Source organism: Hyaena hyaena, unplaced genomic scaffold (genome assembly GCF_003009895.1).
Source record: "Hyaena hyaena isolate Hyena2069 unplaced genomic scaffold, ASM300989v1 scaffold_19, whole genome shotgun sequence".
Lineage (NCBI taxonomy): Eukaryota > Metazoa > Chordata > Mammalia > Carnivora > Hyaenidae > Hyaena > Hyaena hyaena.
The window spans coordinates 6,467,724-6,485,865 of NW_024080651.1; the positions used below are offsets into that span (position 1 = coordinate 6,467,724).

The window sequence follows — 18,142 nt, forward strand, 5'->3', positions numbered from 1 at the left end:
AGCACAGATGCAGTGTCAATCAAGGACACAGACTGGGTGGAGGATCCTCTGTCCTGAAGGCTAATGCACAGAGTATGGGTGCAACAGGCCTGGTGCTGGGGCCCATGGGCAGTAAATATTTATGGTGCCCCACACAGTGTGCATCTGGGGCGATGATTTCTGTTCACCACTTTAATTAAATTTTTTAATTTTTATTTATTTTTGAGAAAGATAGAGTGCAAGCAAGGGAGGGGCAGAAAGAGAGAGACAGAGACAGACAGACAGAATCTAAAGCAGGCTCCAGGCTTCAAGCTGTCAGCACAGAGCCCGATGCAGGGCTTGAACCCACAAACAGTGAGATCATGACTTGAGCCAAAGTTGGACACTTAACCGACTGAGCCACCAAGGTATCCCAGAAAATCCTCATTAATTATGGTGAAATGAAAAATAAAAATAAAACTCACAATTAAAACCTCTGCATCATCAAAAAGGAAACAGAACAAGAAAACTCAGGGTGCAAAATGTTTGTAAGAACCCGTTCCACCTAATAATGACAACACTGTACAAAATTCTTATTGTGTAATTTTTTCAAAAAGTGTCTTAAAAAACAAAGCTTACACACAAAGTGATATATCAAACCATAAAATCCTTGTAAAATGCAAAATTCAAATAAAGTATATGTTTTCTTTCAGTTAAATTCATGGAGTACCTTTTTAACTAATGATCTTAGATTTTTCACCAGTCAATTTAAACATGTTGGTGCATTTAAAATCCCAAAGTAATACAACTTCATTGTTCAGCTGTCACACTGAGCTGAACACACTGACAATCAAATTGTTCTTTTCCATGTAAACAACTCACCAAACAAAACTAATAGTTAAGAGTCTAGTGAGGAGGAGGGCAGGATGGCTGAGAAGTAGGGAACTCTGTACATTTCACTCACCCCCATATCTCACACGGAGAAGGCCTAAAGCCACAGGAACCCTTACAGAATCCAGAAGTCTGGGAGGAAAAGGAGACAGAGTCTGATGAAAAAACCTTCTAGCGTGAGTGCAAACTGGGAAAGATAAAATCCGGCCGACTGGAGACACAGAGGGACAGTGGGAATCCCCCTCTGCGGGAGCCGCAGTGAGTACAGGGGGAGAAAAGAGTGGCTGAAACTGCTCAAGACACTGTTCGTGTCACGGGAGAAGACAAAAACCTCCGCTCAGGACTCAGAAGGATCTAGTTTCCTGCTCTCCAGCTGACCCTAGGCAAGACACACTTGTCCCAGGCAACCCCGGGGAATCTGCTCCCTGCTCGCCAGCTCGACATGCAGGAGCCACGTGGCAGCCTCGCCTTTGTGCTTCTGGCTTGGCTGGATCCCTAGGGGAGAGGCGAAAGGCTTAAAACTTCTGAGAGTACTGCCCGCAATTTACATTCGTGCGACAGGACACAGAGGGACCCTGTTTCCTGCTCTCCAGCTGACCCTAGGCAGGATGCACTCATCCCAGGCAACCCCCCGGGGAAACTGGTCCCCGCTCGCCAGCTCGACCTGGAGGGACGCATGGCAGCCGCGCCTTTGTGCTTTTGGCTCTGCGGGATCCCTAGAGGGAAGCCAAAGGCTTAAAACTTCTGAGAGTTTTGCCCAGGAGGTTATATTTCGGCGACAGGACACAGAGGGACCTGGTTTCTTGCTCTCCAGCTGACCCTAGGCAGGACGCACTCGTCCCAGGCAACCCCCTGGGGAAACTGTTCCCCACTCGCCAGCTCGACATGGAGGAGACTGGAGCAGCAGCTTCTGGCTCAATCCCAAGGGGGTAGGCGAGAGGCTTGAAACTGCCCCGAAGGGCGCCTGCAAGTTTACTTTTCTGGCAATTTCAATGGGACTAACAGACGGAGATCTGGAAATGAGGCCTGGCCTGGGATATAGAGCACGGCCCACCTTGGCTACGCCCCCGGCGCAGGGAGTTTACACATCCAAAAAAGTGACTTGCAACGCTTGGTTCAAGAAGGGACTGGGGTGCCGCCACTCTTCCACCCACAACCACCAAAGCAGGACTCCCGCAGGACTCACTGGATCAAACCACGCCAATCCCTGCTAGAGAGCTGCCCTCTCCTTTTTCCTTTTCTTTCTTTTCTTGTCTTGTCTTGTCTTGTCTTTTTACCAGAGCCAGAGCAAGACGAACATGGATGCACTGCCCTGATTAATTCTGGTCACTGGCTTGCTTAAACAGTCACATTTAATCCATTCTCTAGATGTAAATTCTACACCTACCTACTTTTCATCTCTTTCTCTCTGGAGTAATCAGACTATATAGTTTTTCTGGATAGCATCATTGTCAATTCTTTCCCCTCCAACCATATTCCACTCCTTTGCTCTTTGAAATAAGCCTCTTATTCCTTCTGCCTACTCATGTCATTTCCAATTTCACTTCATCCCCGCCCATGTTCTCTATGCTCTTCCACCAGGACTGCATACACCCAATTATTTATTTGTAGCTGGGAAATCTGGTTATATGCTGTAAAGTGTTCTTTGTCTATTGGTTTTCTTCTTTTCTCCTTTTCTTTTCTTCTTATTTTCTTTTTTATGTATTTTTATCTCTGATTACATGCCTTCACTCCTTCCTCTTTTCTTTTTTTTTTTTCATATTCCCTTTCAGTTTGCGTGTTTGTGCATTTGTGTGCCTTTGTTCCCTGTGTGTGTATCTGTCTATTTTCTTCTCCAGGGCTACCTCAAGAAACAAGCCAAAATACACATGGTGGAGGCTCTCAAATACCACTACAAGTAGGAAAATAAAATAACCAAGGTCTCAACAAGAAAGACCAAGTGATACCATTCAAAGAACACTTTCTGAAAGGATAGGCCCTGAACAGTCAAAGAGCCTTCTTTGGTACAGCCGTTCTCACAGGTGCAGAGTGCATAACAAGCTTTTAAAACTAACAAGAGATAGTAAGCTAACTAAAATGATTAAGGAAAAAACTCTCCTCCAAAGAAATTCCAGGAAGAATTGACAACTAAAGAACTGCTCAAAACAGATATAAGCAAAATAACTGATTAAGAATTTAGAACAATAATCATAAATTAATCGCTGGGCATGAAAAAAGCATGGAAAACATCAGAGAAACTATGGCTACAAACACTATGGAGCTTAAGAATAGTTATGATGAATTAAAAAATGTGATAAATGAGATACATAATAAACTGGAGCCGTCCAATGCACAGATTGAAGAGGCAGAAAGGAGAATAAGTGATTTAGGAGAATCAAATACAGAAAAAGAAGAAACCGAAAACAAAAAAGAGATAAACTGATCCAGAAATAGGAAAGAAGAGATCGAGAGTTCAGCGATACAATCAAAGAGAACTATATCCGTATCATAGGAATCCCAGAAGAGGAAGAGAGAGGGAAAGGTGCTGAAGGAGTCCTGGAACAAATTATAGCAGAGAACTTTCCCAACCAGGGGAGGGAAGTAGATGTTGACATTCAAGAGGCACAGAGAACCCCCCTCAGACGTAACTGATTCAATCTTCACATGACATATCATAGTGAAAATGGCAAAATATAAGGACAAAGAGAGAATTTTGAAAGCAGCTAGGGATAAAAGGGCCCTAGCATACAAAGGGAGGCCTATTAGAGTGGTGACAGACCTATCTACTGAAACTTGGCAGGCCAGTAAGGAAGGGCAGGAATCCTTCAAAGTGACGGACAGAAACAATATGCAGCCAAGAATCCTCTACCCAGTAAGCCTATCATTCAGAATAGAAGGAGAGATAAAAGTCTTTCAAATAAACACAAATTTAAAGAATTTGTCACCACTAAATCAGCCCTACAAGAAATCTTGAGGGGGACTCTCTGAGGGAAATGTTCCAAAGAATGCAAGATGCTAGAGACACCACCGCAAGCATGAATCCCACAAAGGACACGACGACTCTAAACCCATGTATTTCAATAACAACACTGATGTAAATGGACTAAATGCCCCCAATCAAAAGAAATAGAGTAGCAGAATGGATTAAAAAAAAAAAAAACCTAATCCTCTATTTGCTGTCTACAATAAACTCATTTTAGACTGGAGGACACCTTTAGATTGAAAGTAAGGAGATGGAGAAATATATATCATGCGATTGGAAGGCAAAACAAACAAACAAACAAACAAACTGGTAGTAGCTATACTTATATCAGACAAACTGGACTGTAAAGACAGTAACAAGGGATGAAGAAGGACATTATATAATAATTAAAGGGTCTATCCATCAGGAAGAGCTAACAATTATAAATGTCTACACACCAAATATGGGAGCACCAAAATACATAAAACAATTAATCACAAACAGAAACACTCTTATCGATACGAACATGCTAATAGGAGGGGACTTTAATACTCCACTTACAGCAAAGGACAGATCAACTAAGCAGAAAATCAATAAAGACACAATGGACTTAAATGACACATTGGACCAGATGGATTTGACAGATATATTTAGAACTTTACATCCTGAGGATATGGAATTCACTTTCTTCTCACGTGCGCATGGCACATTCTCCAGGATAGATCACATACTGGGACATAAAGCAGTCCTTAATAAATATAAAAGAATTGAGATAATACCACGCACACTTTCAGATCACAATGCAATGAAACTCGAAATCAACCACGGGAAGAAGTCTGGAAAACTCCCAAAAACATGGAGGTTAAAGAACACCCTACTAAGAACGAATGGGCCAATCAGGCAATTAGAGAAAAAAGTAAAAAATATATGGAAACAAATGAAAATGAGAATACAACAATCCAAACTCTATGAGATGCAGCGAAAGCAGTCCTAAGAGGAAACTACGTTGCACTCCAGGCCTATTTCAAGAAATTAGAGAGAGGGCAAGTGAAAATCTAAAAGCGCACCTAAAGCAACTAGAGAGAGAGCAACAATAGCGCCCCAAACCTAGTAGAAGAAAATAAATAATAAAAATCAGGGCAGAAATAAATAATATAGAAACCAAAGAAACAGTTGAACAGATCCATGAAACCAAGAGTTGGTTTTTTGAAAAAATAAAAAAAATTGACAAACCTCTAGCCAGGCTTTTCACAAAGAAAAAAGAGAGCACTCAAATAGACAAAATCATGAATGAAAATGGACTGGTTACAACCAACCCCTCAGAAATACAAACAATTATCAGGGAATACTATGGAAAACTATATGTCAACAAGCTGGACAACTTAGAAGAAATGGACAAATTCCTAAACACACACTCACTACCAAAATTCACACGGGAAGAGATAGAAAATCTGGACAGACCCACAACAAGTGAGGAAACTGAATCAGTTATTCAAAATCTCCCAACAAATAAGAGCCCTGGGCCAGACAGCTTCCCTGGGGAATTCTACCAGACATTTAAAACAGAAGTAATATACATTCTTCTCACACTATTCCAAAAAATAGAAATAGAAGGAAAACTTCTAGACTCATTTTATGAAGCCAGCATCACTTTGATTCCCAAGCCAGACAGAGACGCAGCAAAAAACGAGAACTACTGGCATATATCCTTGATGAATACAGATGCAAAAATCCTCAACAAGATACTTGCAACTCGAATCCAACAGCACGTAAAAAGAATTATCCACTAACATCAAGTGGGATTCATTCCTGGATTACAGGGCTGGATCAGTACTCGCAAATCAATCAATGTAATACATCACATCAACAAAAGAAAAGATAAAAATCATAGGATCCTGTCGATAGATGCAGAAAAAGCATTTGACAATATACAGCATCCCTTCTTAATAAAGACCCTTGAGAAAGTCAGGATAGAAGGAAGTTGCTGAATCATAAAAGCCATCTGTGAGAAGCCCTCAGTTAACATCATCCTCAGTGGGGAAAAACTGAGAGCTTTCCCCCTGAGAACAGGAACACGACAGGGATGTCTACTCCCACTACTGTTGTTTAACATAGTGCTGAAAGTCCTAGCATCAGCCATCAGACAACAAAAGGAAATCAAAGGCATCAGAATTGGCAAAGAAGAAGTCAAACTTTCAGTTTTCACAGACGACATGATTCTCTACATAAAAAACCCGACAGACTCCACCAGAAGCCTACTAGAACTGATCCAAGAATTCAGCCAACTTGCAGGGTACAAAATCGATGTACAGAAACCGGTTGCTTTTTTATACACCAACAATAAAGCAACAGAAAGAGAAATCAAGAAACTGATCCCATTCACAATTGCACAAAAAAACCCATAAAATACGTAGGAATAAACCTAACCAAAAATACAAGAGATCTATATGATGAAAACTATAGAAAACTTATGAAGGAAATTGAAGGAGACACAAAGAAATGGAAAAAAATTCCATGCTCATGGATTGGAAGAATAAATATAGTTAAAATGTCATTACTACCCAAAGCAATCTACACATTCAATGCAATCCCAATCAAAATTGCACCAGCATTCTTCTCAAAACTAGAACAAACTATCCTAAAATTTGTATGGAACCACAAAAGACCCCGAATAGCCAAAGTAATATTGAAGAAGAAAACCAAAATGGGAGGCATCACCATCCCAGAATTTAGCCTCTACTACAAACCTGTCATCCTCAAGACAATATGGTATTGGCACAAAAACAGACACATAGACCAATGGAAAAGAATTGAGAACTCAGAGCTGGACCAAATTAATCCTTGACAAAGCAGGAAAGAGTATCCAATGGAAAAGAGACAGCCTTTTTAACAGATGGTGTTGGGAGAACTGGACAGCAACATGCAGAAGAATGAAACTAGATCACTTTCTCACACCATACACAAAAATAAACTCAAAATGGATAAAGGACCTGAACGTGAGACAGGAAACTATCAAAACCCTAGAGGAGAAAGCAGGAAACAACCTCCTTGACTTCAACCACAGCAATTTCTTACTTGACACATCCCCAAAGGCAACGGAATCAAGAGCAAACATGAACTATTGGGACCTCACCAAGATTAAAAGCTTCTGCACGGTAAAGGAAACAATCCATAAAACTAATAGTCAACCGACGGAATCGGAAAAGATAGTTGCAAATGACATATCAGAGAAAGGGCTAGTATCCAAAATCTGTAAGGAACTCAATAAACTCCACACCCTAAAAACAAACAGTCCAGTGAAGAAATGGGCAGAAGTTATGAACAGACACTTCTCCAAAGAGGACATCCAGATGGCCAACAGACACATGAAACGATGCTCCGCATCCCTCCTCATCAGGGAAATACAAATCAAAACCACACCGAGATACCACCTCGTGCCAGAGTGGCTAAAATGAGCAAATCAGAGGACTCTAGATGCTGGCGAGGATGTGGAGAAACGGGCACCCTCCTACACCGTTGCTGGGAATGTAAATGGATACAGCCCCTCTGGAAAACAGTGTGGAGGTTCCTCAAAATATTAACAATAGAATTCCCCTATGACCCAGCAATAGCACTACTAGGAATTTACCCAAGAGATACAAGAGTGCTGATGCACAGGTGCACATATACCCCAATGTTCATGCCAGCACTCTCAACAATACCTAAAACATGGGAAGATCCTAAGTGTCCATCAACTGATGAATGGATCAAAAATATTAGGTTTATCTATACGATGGAATACTACATGACAATGAGAAAGAATGAAATCTGTACATGTGTAGCAACATGGATGGACCTTGAGGGCGTTATGCTGAGCGAAATAAGTCAGGCAGAGAAGGACAGCTACCCTATGTTTGCACGTATAGGAGGATTAGGAGTAACGTAACGGAGGAACGTGGGGGATAAGAAGGTGGGAAACAGGGGGAGAGGGAGGGAGGCAAACCATGGGAGACACTGAATGTTGAGAGCAAACTGAGGACTGATGGGTATAGGGGAGAGGGGAAGGAGGATGAGGGCATGGAGTAGGGCACTTGTGGGAATGAGCACTGGGTGTTGTAGGAAACCAACATGACAATAAACTGTTTAAAAAATGAGTCTAATGAGTACAATTCTAGAATTTTTCTTATTATAAAGACGTGCTTATTTTATTTTGGTAGATGACATCCATAGATTTATTTTTCTTTTTTTTAATTTTAGTTTTCTTTTTCTTTTGCAATGAAGTTGATTTTTCTGGAAAAATCATGATAGATAGTGGCTGTATGTTCAGACACATGTACATTACTCTCTTTTGTAATCAGCTCCCATAGTAGTGATTCTTGAGTATGGACTATATTTTCCTCAAATCCACTATTTGGAATATGGGTCCTGACAGCCACCACGTCTCAATCTCCTAGAAAATTCTGTGTTCATAGGATTCAGAGTTTAAGTCAAATGTTGCAGAGAATATCATTTGCCACAGTTGCCTATAGACCAGTATCCTGTGTGTGCAGAAGCCATTCATAGGAGTGAGTCAAAGTGGTCAAAACTATGCAGACAACAGTAGTGCTCAAGTGTGAGGGGACACTGATGTACAAAGACATTTCACACAGCATAACCCGTTAGGGATGTCTACCCAGACTCTTCCTATAGCTTCTCATCCCTAGAGAGAAGCTTTCAATCCCCTCAGTGCTGCCCAGGGTCCACAGGGAAGAGGAGGTGTAGTCACCTGGGGGTCACGTGAGAGGAAAGAATGTGTCGTTTGGCACAGAAAGGGCCATGTGTACATGTGGATCCGTCACTGGCCTGGGCTTGATCTTTATCTAAGGGGAGTTTGTGTAGTGACACCATTTCCATCCTGACCCATGAACAGCCAAGGAAGCTGAGGACAGAATCACCCTGAAGGCTCTGAGTAGAGTTCAAGTCCATCCCAAGGTAATGTTAGGCAAGCAACATAAAGGGACACCTGAACTGATCCTAATGCAAGGGAGAGTAGACAAAACAGTGGAGAGGCAGGAGGTGTCTGTGATGGGCTCTGGTCATGTTGTCACTCAATGGCATGTCTGGGTCTCGATACCAGGGGGCATACATTGTCCATTTCTGAGGGTTAAGGGGTGATCAGAGGTAGGAACTCTGCCAGCTGCTCAGGACTCACAGCTGTGACCTCACTCCCCCCCCCACCCCGGCCTGAAACATCCTCAGGCAGAGGGACCTGATCAAGGGCCATGAAGGGTCTAAGAGCTGGGAGTCTCATTTGCATGAAAGGGCCCACCCTCTCTCAGAGGATGAAGAGGGGGAGGGAAAGGTTAGGGGAGGCTCTGCTCAGCTGTAGAGCCACAGAAGGCAGGATTGGTGATGACCTCCACCATGGCCTGGTCCTCTCTTGTCCTCACCCTCCACGCTCACTGCACAGGTGACTGAATGTAAAGACAGGCCAATGGGCCTTGGGAGGACAGGTGGGGTCCTGCTTCCTCCTTTTATCTCCAGACCCCAGCATCACCTTCTCTGTGTCCCTCCCCCAGTCTGTGTAGACTCAGCCGCCATCAGTGTCTGGTGTCCTGGGTCAGAGGGTCACCATCTCCTGTACTGGAAGCAGCCCCAACATTGGGGGTGGTTATGGTGTGAACTGGTACCAACAGCTCCCAGGAATGACTCCCAAACTCCTCATCTATTATGATGGCCTCAGACCCTCTGGGGTTTCCAATTGATACCCTGGTTCTACGTCTGGCAGTTCAGCCTCCCTGAGCATCACTGGGCTACAGGCTGAGAATGAAGCTCATTATTACTGCCAGTCATTTGACAGTAACCTCAGAATGACATAGTGCTCCAAGCCTGTGAGGAAGTGAGACACAAACCTACTATCCCCATAGCAGTGGGGTTCCTGTCACCACCCCAATCTTTGGAAAACTCAGCTGCTTCCTGGAGTCTGAGACCCACCTGAAGGAGCTTTGTCTACAGAATCTTGCCACATGTCTTACATTCTGGTCCCAAAGCTGGCTCTTGAAAGCAAGAGATACTGTGATTTTCCCAAATTGGGCAGAAATTTTTGGCTGCCAGTAACAGGATGCCCTTAAGACAGAGTCCATGGCAGATGAATAAAGGAGTAAGTATACAGAATTCAGCTCTGTCTGAGTCAGGACACATCAGGAATGTTCCCTATGTGTCCTGGTACTAACAGGTTCCATGAATGGGCCCCTAAATCCTCATCTACTATGATGGTTAAACCTCTGGGGACCCTGATCTATTCTCTGTCTCCATGTCTGTCAGTTCTGGCTCCCTGACCATCACTGGGCTGAGGTCTGAGGAGGAGACCACTCCTCACTGCCCCTCCTTTGACAACATTTCAGGGTTCATTCAAGCCCCAGTCCTGTGGGAATTGAGACCAGAGCCCCTGTCTCCTTTCCTGGGAGAAGGCGCCCCAGGAAAGGAGGCTCAGCCTGTGACTTCTGCTTCTGCTGCTCCTGCTGCTACCACCCTGTACCCAGGTGCATGCAGCAGTACTACCTGGGAATGAGGGCTCCTCCTTCCCTTTTGTCCCCAAAGTCACTCGCTGCAGCCTCTTCCAAGACTAACGGTGTCAAAGGACACAGAAAGGTCATCTCCCCCATCAGGATGAGACACAAGTTCTTTTTGCACTGAAGTTCACAGACTGGTGGTAGCAGGTCCAGAGTGCTCATCTCATACCTGGAGTCTGAAGAGTCAGGTCTCTCCATCCTTGATCAATTACATATTTCTATAAGTTTTAAGTGTTCTGTCACCTCTTTAGACCTCAATAGAAAATTCGTATTCTTTTTGCTCGTTGGAAAAATTTCTTTTTCTCACTTCTCCACCAGCACTGGGGTATTTTAGGCTACATCATACATTTGAATCTTTTGGAATGACTACCTGTTTATGCCCATCAATCATAAATCTAACCAGTGATTTTTTCCTGTTTACTTGCATTGTCTAATAAGTGAAGAATGATGATGAGTAATAATGGATTTAAGTTCACAGTTATCTGTTCCCGATTTTGTGCAAATGTCCTCCCTCCTCATGCCACTAGCTAATTTCTAGGCTGTGGAAAGGAGCCATATATCTGTGAAATAGGGTGTGGTACCATGTTATAAATATTCTGGTCTATTTCTATTTTATGTAGTTTTTATTATGATTTTTCTTTCATTTGGTCAAAGGGTCATTAAAGATCTGTTGAGATAATATGATTTTTATTTAGTTATCTATTAATATGATGTCTTATATTGAGTATTTATTAATTTAGAACCAACTTGTATTCTTGGAAGAACTCACATATGGTCATGGTATACCAATATATTAATCTCATATTGCGATCTTTATGATGATATTTTATATAGAATATGCACAAATATAATACTGGTCTGCAATTTTCCTTTTACTATATTTTATTTACCAGGTGTGGGTTTCACTGTTTTATATATTTTCTATAGGACTTTAAATTATCCATTGTTTTCAATGTTTTCTGTGAAACTAATTACATTTGATTATTTTTATAGGAATAATTCCTTAATAATATAGTCTTTTTTTTCCTGAGGAAATTGGTCGTTGGTTCTTTTCTTTTTCTAGTGGAAACATTTTTTAATCTTTCTGGTAAAATATGACTTTCATGTATTATTAATGCACTTAAGAGTATGGTTTTTCTAATTTTTAATTTTGTCCACATGTCATTTTTAAAATTTTGCTTATTTGTGTATTATGCATTTCCATTCAAAAGTTAGTAATTCTAACATTTTATTCTGTCATTCAAAAAACAATTCTAAAGTGTCAATTAAATTTATTCTTTTCTGATCATTTTTATTGTTATATTTATTATTGTAGTGAAATATGAATTCTTATTTGCCTTTTTATTTTCTTGTACCTGGCAGACTCTAAATTCTCCTCTTAATTGTGTTTTTCTCAACTACCTGTATGCAGCTATCATGTAAAGAATGTCTGCTCTATTTGTAACAGGACATGCTGAGCCTTTTTCTCTCTACATGGCATTAGCTCCTCATTCAGGACATAGAATACCCCTAGGATGACAAAACTGGGGATAATTTGGGTTCTTACATGGCACAGATTTATTCACTGAAATGGTTCCATTGTGATCAAATATAATTAAGGAGTATTGATAAGGGATCCTGTAGGAAATACCACATAGACGTAAAATGGGATTATATGGTGACTTAATGGAACATTAAAACCATGACTTAGTAACAATGGGACCAGTGATGTTTGTGTAAGATGGGGCAGAGTAATGTGGGGATGAAGCAGACCAACCGGGGATTCCTCCAGGCTATGGTAACCACACAGGGAGAGGACCTGGGAAATCACTGATCCCGACACCCATATTCCCTCTGTAGATGTGAGAAGGCACTTTAAATACAGGTTGTGATTCTGTGAACACCTCCATAGCTGGCTCAGTCTTTCCCAGAAAGAGTGTGAGGATGCCCCACAGCAGATGAGGTGCTGGTAGCCTCTTCTTGTGGGGTTATGTGTCGATGGCCACTTGTGCCCAGTGAAAAATATTGTGTTCCCAGACTTTGCTTCCTTGTGACCATGACTTCTCAAGGTCTTTGCAGGACACAAAGCACAAAGCTAGCATTGCCTCACCACTTGTTTTGATCTCTCTGTAGAATTAAATCATGCAAAGGGCTAGAGAAAGCAAAGAATAAGATGAGATTTGATAAAGGACTACATGTGAGTTAGGGTTCTCCTGAGAAACAGAGCCAATAAGATGTATGTATGTATGTGTAATATAATGTACATATATGTGCATGTCTATGTGTATGTAGATGCATATCTATCTGTCTATTTGTCTATCAATCCATCTGAGAGATTTATTTTAAGTAATTTTTAGCCATTGTTGTAGAGGTTGGAAAGTCCAAAATCCATAGTGTGGACTGGAAGGCCACAGACCCAGGAGAAGAAGTGCAGATGTTGTAGTTCTGTTCTGAGGGCAATGTGTTCCCAGAATTCCTTCTTTCTGTGTAAGGTCAGTCTTTTCTCCATCAAGGCCTTCAACTGATTGGATGAGGCCCACTCACATTATGGATGGTACTTGGCTTTAATCAAAGTCTACTGATTTAATTCCAGTTTTAAAAATGTATTTATTTATTTGAGAGAGAGAGCACAGTGGGGAGGGTCAGTGAGAGAAGGGGAGAGAGAATCCCAAGCAGGCTCCATGCTTTTAGCTCAGTCCTGATGCAGGGCTCAATCTTATGAACCATGAGATCATGATCTCAGCTGAAATCAAGAGTCAGATGCTTAACCAACTGAGACACCCAGGCGCCCCCACTCATTTAATTCTTAATCTCATTTGAAATATATATTCACAGAAACTACTAGAATCATGTTAGACCAAACATCTAGCTCTCCATGGCCTACATAATCTACACATGATTTAACCATCACAGATCCGAACCTTTTCCTCAGGGTGTGGAATGGGGTAAAAGATGTGAGGCAGGTGTGCCCTAGGTGAGGCAGATGTGCCCTAGGTGGGGCCTTTAGGATCAAGGTTTCAGGTCGTGGCCACCACATCCTGGATGCCCCTAGCCCTCCCTGTTCTTACTTACCACCAGATGAATGCTTTTTGAGCTCCAGCAGGGGTCCTGCCCCAACTCTGCCCCACTCCCTGCAATGTTGTTCCTGCCCTGTGCTTACAGATCTCTGCACCTCTCCCTGCTGATTCAGCCTCCACCAGGGACAGAGGCCCCAGAACATAAATTTGTTCTCTACTGCCCCCCGATGGAGCAACAGCAGTGGACAGAATGACATGATTTTGATACATCACTACCTGGGTATTTCCTCAAATCTCTGGACTCATTGACTCAACCATGTACCCTGGGACTCAGGTTCCTTTTTTGTCTCCACATCACACTACCTCAACCACACTTATTTCCAATGCACAATGAAGCCAGACGTCACTGACCAACACAACCAAGGCCCCAGTGCTCTTCGACTGCCTCAGGCCCAGAGACATGAGATCCAACCTTTTTGGACCCCACAGTCAATCCCCTCCACCCTGCAGTACTAACTATAGATTGACTACTTCTTCTTCCACTTTGTCTTCTCCTTCTCTTTGTCCTTCTTCTTCTGTTTTTTCTTCTTCTTCCCTGAGATTCCCCTGTCTGTGTCTCCACTGCCCTCTTTCAGGGTCTTGGGCACAGTCTCCACTGACACAGGAAGCCTACATGTCAGCGTCTATGGAACAGAAGGTCACCCTCACCTGCACTGGAAATAGCAACAACATTGGAGTAAATTATGTGGGCTGGTACCAACAGATTTCTCATGGTGTCCCCAAAACTGTGATGCTCAAGACAAGTTAGGTTTCACAGTTCCCAGATCTCTGGCTCCCACTCTGGGAGCAAAGCTTCTCTGACCATATAGCGCCTGTAGCCTGAGGACGAGACCGATTATTACTGCTCAGTGTGGGATGAAAGCATCAATGCTGACACAGTGCTGCAGGCCCATGAGGACCTAAGACAAAATCCTGTTCCTGCCCCTGATGGTCACTCCCGTTACTATCTGTGACAAACAAACAGGGAGACCATGGACACTCTAGAGGTTGTGAGGGTCTGACTAAGCACAGAACAAGCTTAAAAGGTTGGTCACAGTTGCTCTCCCTCATATTGTTTTTCTGAAAACAAAGCAAAACAAACTATTGAGATAATTTTCATGCCACAGAGTTCATTCATTTAAAGTGTATAATTACGTGGTCTTTAGTATATTTACACAGTTGGACAATCTTCATCATGACTGAATTTGCCACATTTCTATCACCTGCAGAGAAACCTTGAACCTACCAGCAGTCAGGTCACTGTCCCCACTGCACTCAGCCCTTTGTAGCTACAAATTCCATTCTGTCTTCAGTGATTTACTGTGGACATTTCATGTGTACTGAAACACTGAACATGTGCCATTTTATGTGCCCCATTCAATCACATTAGAAACATGTGCATTGCTATGGGAACATCACCATCACTATCTTAAGTGTATGGAATGTGTCACTTAGTTGGATATCATTCTAGTGTGGAGCCCATGTTAATCTATCTGGATGGTTCTAATTTTATTGCATAGGCTGCCAAAACAAACATGTGATGCCTTATGTTGCCAAATTCTTATGTGTAATATGCTTTTGGGATTCCTCTAGTCATACCAGGCACTGTAGTTCACTTTTAAAAATTGGTGAATAACATCTCACTGTATGGATGCAGTGCATATCCATTATCCATTTATCAGCTGATGTACATGTGTGTTGTTGATGCCTTCTGTCTATCATGCATATTTCTGCAGTAAACACTCCTTTGCAAATGTTTGTGTGGACATATATTTTAATTTCTTTTGGTTTGATACCTAATAGCTGAATGGCAGGGGGCCATATCATAACTACATTATACACTTCTCAATAAAGTGCCAGACTGTTCTCCAATGTGGCTGCATCAGACTGCATTTCCACTAGCATATATGAGGTTTCCAATGACCATCTTCTCATAAAGCTGAAGTGGTATCTAAGTGGTGCTGACTTGCATTTCCCTAATGGGTAAAGATGTTGATCTCCTTTTCATGGTCTCTACTGTTTCTATCACATTACAGGTGGCCCAGGCTCTGAAAGTCTCTAGGAAGCATTGGCTTTAAGGAACTTTAGACTGGGCTATTGTGGAAATTATAGGCTCAGCCTGCTCATGTGAACACAGCAGAAAAGCCTTGTTCAGGAAGATAATTCTTTCAGAGACCCTGAAATGGGGAGACTGAGGGACAACCCTACCATGTGAGGACCATAAGTTAGGAATGTCCTGTGGAATCTGCCTGTGCCAGGCTCAGCACGTGCAGGACTTTAGACCTGTTCTGGAATCTCTTCCTGACTATGTCATTCGCAAGTCAGCACGGGAGACAAACTTCAGACTCAGCAAGTCTCCCCATGGCTCAGAAGAGAAGGTGCCTCTGGGAACCAGGATATTCTTCCCTGCCAACACACAGCGGCAACTTTATGGACCACACATTCCACAGAATCCAGCCCATCCCTGAAAAAAAAGTGCATAAACACTAGGAAAAAATGAAAAATCCACTCAAGAAGATAGAAAATAAATATATATACTTGCATAAATATAAAGATAAACTTGTTGGTAGTTTGGCTTAATGTTAAAAAATGATAATTATTCTCATTCAATCCATTAATATAACAAAATTTAAATAAATAATTGTCAGAAACTTTGGGAAAGTTAATTTTTCCCCCTAATATTTATAAGGACAATTTTAGGGACAGAAATAGCCTAGAGCATTTTGCAAATGAATGGACAAAGAAGTAGGATATAAATTGTTAGATACTGAGACATTTGTTAAAGCTAAAATAATTTAAACAATGTGACACTGATATGATAATTTAAAAAAAGATATGTGTTAACATCCAAGAAAATAATCTATGCATACAATGCACTTAAGATTGATGTTTCAAGCACAATGCAGCAGTTAGACAAAATAACCTCACACATGAATAGTATACTTTTGAATTCTAGAAAACTGAGATTTGCCATGAGATCTATGAAAAATTAGTTTTTAGGTAAATTTAAAATAGTTTAAATAGAGAAACCCAGAAAGGAGTCAACCACCTGCAATTCTTATCACTAATTCCAGCATGTGGTAGGGGTTTCCCCACACCAGCAAGCAATACTGAGACATCAGCTGGGTCCCTTAAAATCAACTCAATTCTACATTCAGTGCTGGAGATAACACAAATCCCACAGGGCAAGGGCTCAGTCCTGCAAGAATGCCCTCCATTTTGGATGCCAATCACAAGTCTGGGGTGTTACCTGGGCTTTAGGCCCACTTGAAATAGGTTGCAGTTTCCAATCACCTCCTACAGGGATTTGATTAATTTGCTAGAGTGGTTCCCACAATTCAAAGAAAAAACATTTTTTTTTCTGACAAGATTACTGATTCATTATAAAAGGAGAAGCATCCAAATGGAAGAGATGCATAGGGCCAGGTGTGGGTATAGGGCTTGGAGCGTCCATGCCCACTGTGAGCCTGATACGGTTCCAAATCTTCACCTGTCCACCAACCCTGAAGCTCTCTGACCCCCCTACTGTTTAAAAAAATTTTTAGAGAGAGAGAAAATGCAAGTGGGAAAGAGGGAGGGAGAGAGGGAGAGAGACGGAGACAGAGAGAATCTTAAGCAGGTTCCAGACTCAGCACTGAGCCTGATGCGGGGCTCAATCCTACAACCCTGGGTTCATAACCTGAGCCAAAATGAAGAGTTAGATGCTTAACCAACTGAGTCACCCAGGTGCCCTTCCTTTTGAGTTTTAATGGGGACTTCATTACATACACATGATTGATTAAATCACAAGCCATTGGCAATAGATTTAAACTCCAACCCTCCCCACCCAGGTCAGGAGGTGGTATTGATAGTTCCAACCCTCTACTCACAAGTGTGAGTGCTGGCAACAATCCCCCTATCCTTAGTTGCTTTCCAAAAGTCACTTTACCCAAAGGCACCTTTACCACTGGCATCACTTGCAAAGTACATCTTTTTGTTTGCTCTGCAGTTGCTGAGGGGTGGGCATGAGAACTCCCCCTACTGGTCTCCCAGCAGCATTTTAAAGGAAATTTTTCTTTCATTAATTTTGATGCTATGTATACACGTTTACACTCCCATAGATCAGGGCTCCTTCTTTTTTTTTTTTTTTTTAATTTTTTTAAATGGTTTTATTTATTTCTAGGAGAGAGAGAGAGACAGCGTGAGCAGGGGAGGGTCAGAGAGAGAGGGAGTCACAGACTGAAACAGGCTCCAGGCTCCAAGCTGGCAGTCAGCACAGAGCCCAACGCGGGGCTCGAACCCACAAACCGCGAGATCATGACCTAAGTGAAAGTCGGACGCTTAACCGACTAAGCCACCCAGGCGCCCCGATCAGGGCTCCTTCTAAGAGTGAGAAAAGGTATAATAATCATGTGCAGCACTACAAGATCACAGCATTTAGAAATCTTACTTGGATGCTGGAATAGACTGGGATTCTGTAAGCTGCAGAAACAGCTGGTCTATCAGGGCTTTGGGCCATGGTAAGGTGTGTGCCCTCCATCCTGACCCATGAGCAGCCAAGGAGCTAAGCATACACTCACCCTGAGGAGTCTGAGTAGAATGTAAAGTCTGTCCTGAGATGATGGGAGGCCACATAAGCGGAAACCTGGCCTGGTTGTAATGCAGGCTCGGATCAACACAATGTCACACCATGTTGTGTCTAGGCTTGGAGACCAGGGTGCATGTGGGTTGCGTTTCTGAAGGGTCAGGGATGAATTTGACCTAAGACCTGCCACCTGGCACTTCCTGTGCCCTCTACTCAGAACTCA

General features: G+C 42.3%; 1 pseudogene; it reads right to left on the minus strand.

Moving 5' to 3' along the window:
* Window positions 1-1,228: 1,228 nt before the first annotated feature.
* Window positions 1,229-18,142, minus strand: part of LOC120227881 — a 49,068-nt pseudogene continuing 32,154 nt past the window's right edge.